Source organism: Chrysochloris asiatica, unplaced genomic scaffold (assembly GCF_000296735.1).
Source record: "Chrysochloris asiatica unplaced genomic scaffold, ChrAsi1.0 scaffold00154, whole genome shotgun sequence".
Taxonomy (NCBI): domain Eukaryota; kingdom Metazoa; phylum Chordata; class Mammalia; order Afrosoricida; family Chrysochloridae; genus Chrysochloris; species Chrysochloris asiatica.
In genome coordinates, this window is record NW_006408672.1 from 4424512 (window position 1) to 4427121 (window position 2610).

Here is a 2610-nt window from a genome sequence, read left to right on the forward strand (position 1 = left end):
GTGGTGAGGTTGGCCCAGGATCGAACATTGTTTCGTTCTGCTGTGCATGGAGTCGCTATGAGTCGGTTCCGACTCGATGGCACCTGACAACAACAATCTCCACTTTTGCTTTCCCTTCTTTTCTTCTGTTTCTTGCCCCACCCTTTTTTCTTTTGATCATTCTTCACTACTCTTTATTCTCTTTCATCTTCCCTGTCACTGTCTTTATATTTTAAGTGTTTTAAAATTTTCTCCCTTTTATTTTCTCTGCTATAGCTCTAGCCCTCTTTCTCTGTCCCTCTTCTCTCTTTTATTTATTATAGTCTTCTTTTTTCTTCTTTCTCCTTTATTTTCTTTGTTGATTATTTGTTTGTTACTCTGTTTTGTTTGCTATGTGCATGTGTGTGTGTGTGAGGTGGGTTCTTCCTCTTGCCCACCTGACAGAACACAGCAACAATGCCCACACCACCCAGCCACAACCACACCCTCTGCAGCTCCATCCAATGGACAAGAGCTAACACTAGTTCCTATGCTATCAGATCAATGATAGACAGCAGCCAACACCAGCAAAATCCACTCTAAAATGAGATGCACAAATGGTGAACAGAGAATGGTGCACATGTTTCCATACTCCAACTACACCCACAGAAGACAGGGGGTGAAACATCAACACACAATCTTCAATTAAAGTACAAATATGACAACACCAAAATATCCTGAAGACAGCCAACAATTTTAACTCACAAGAAGAAGCAAGAAAAAAATGGCTCAAGCAAATGAACAAGATGCAGAGCCAGAAAACATTTCAGAGGAAGAAAAGATAATGTAACTTCCTGCAAAAGAATTCAAAAGAATGATATTTAGGTACTTTCTAAGGATTGGTACGAAGATCAAGGAAAGCAATGAGAACACAGAAAAAACTTCAGAAGAATTCAGGAAAACAAGAATAAACCGACTAAATAAATCCAAATTTTGAGACAAAACAAAACCTGCAAATAGAAATCCAGACTATTTCAGAAACAGACAATCTATTGAAAAAGCAAAGGAATAGATTTGAAGCAATGTAAGCCCAAATTAGTGAGCCTGAAGATAAATCTCTCAATACTAGTATGCTATAACAACAATAGTAAAAAAGAATGAAAAGATTTGAAGACAGCCTAAGGGTTATGTGGGACACCATGAAGAGAAATAACTAACAAGTGATCAGAATTCCAGAACAGAAGGAGACAATGAAAAACACAGGGAAAGCTGTCAAAGAGTTGTTGAAAGAAAACTTCTCTAACATCATGAAAAACGAGAAGATACACAAACAAGGAGCAGAATGAACCCCAAACAGAATAGATCCCAAAAGAAAATCACCAAGGCATATCATAATCAAGCTTTCAGAAACCAGAGATAAGGAAAGAATCTTGAGAGCAATTTGGGAAAAACAAAAAATTACCTACAAAAGAGAACCAATTAGACTGAACTCTGATTTCTTAGCAGAAACAATGCAGACAAAAAGGTAATGGGGCTACAAAATTTTGAAAGAAAAATATTGCCAACCAAGAATCATATACCCAGCAAATCTATTCCTTAAATATGATGGTGAAATTACGGCATTCCCAGATAAACAGAAATTAAAGAAATATGTAATAACCAGACCAATTTTACAAATAAATACTAACAGGTGTTCCTTAGTCTAAGAACAGACAACAACCTAAGATTAGCATACATGACAACATAACCCAGAACCAATGGGTACAACAATCCAGATATGTTGTTAAGTGACATTGAGTTGGTTTCAACTCATAGCAATCCTGTGTAAGGTTGCCAAGGAGGAGCCGGTGGGTTTGAACTGGTGGTTAGTAGTCCAGTACTTATCCTACAATGCTACAGCAGCACTTCAAATAAGTAGAGGAAAAACAAATCTACTAGACTGAAAATAGGGACCAGAGATACCAATGTAGAATAGTCAATTACAAAGCAAAATGAGGGAATATTGTAGATACAGAACTTCCAAACGGCAAGGAAGTTAAGTAGAGTTCAAGATAAAACAGACTGTTTTAAATGGATGAATAAATTACAAGGTAACCTCAAATTAATACACTTGCACATCAAAATAAAAAAGAGGAAAATAAGAAAGATTTAGTAAACATTAATACAACAGAAATGAAAATAAAAGGAAAATCCACAAACAAAATCAACTCAGCACAGAAAATTACGGATAACAAAGAAACCAGTAGCACCACAAAAAAACACACAGCAAAATGACTGCAATCCATTCATACCTATCAATAATTACACTGAATGTAAATGGAATAAATGCACCAGTCAAGTGACAGAGTAGCAGAGTGGATAAGAAAACAGGATCCTTAATATACTGTCTACAAGAGAGTCATCTTACACACAAAGACAGAACTAGGCTAAAAATCCAAGGCTAGAAAAAATAAAATTTGCAATAAAAAATGAGCAGGACTAGGGAGAACAAACAAGATGGCGGATCGGGTGGATGTATAGCAGAGAGCTCCGCCAAGAACAACACAGAATACCCGATCAAGCAGGCTCAGGGGATGGTCCCAGAAATCTGAACCACATATAAAGGAATACTTAGAAGGTTGGAAGACTCACAGCTGGGGGAATTTGTGGCAG

At 36.9% G+C, this 2610-nt stretch overlaps 1 protein-coding gene across 1 annotated transcript in view; it reads right to left on the reverse strand.

The window, feature by feature from the left end:
- The window catches only part of FAM3B (family with sequence similarity 3, member B), a 67040-nt gene that overhangs the window by 36143 nt on the left and 28287 nt on the right, over nt 1-2610 (reverse strand). The window lies entirely within an intron of this gene.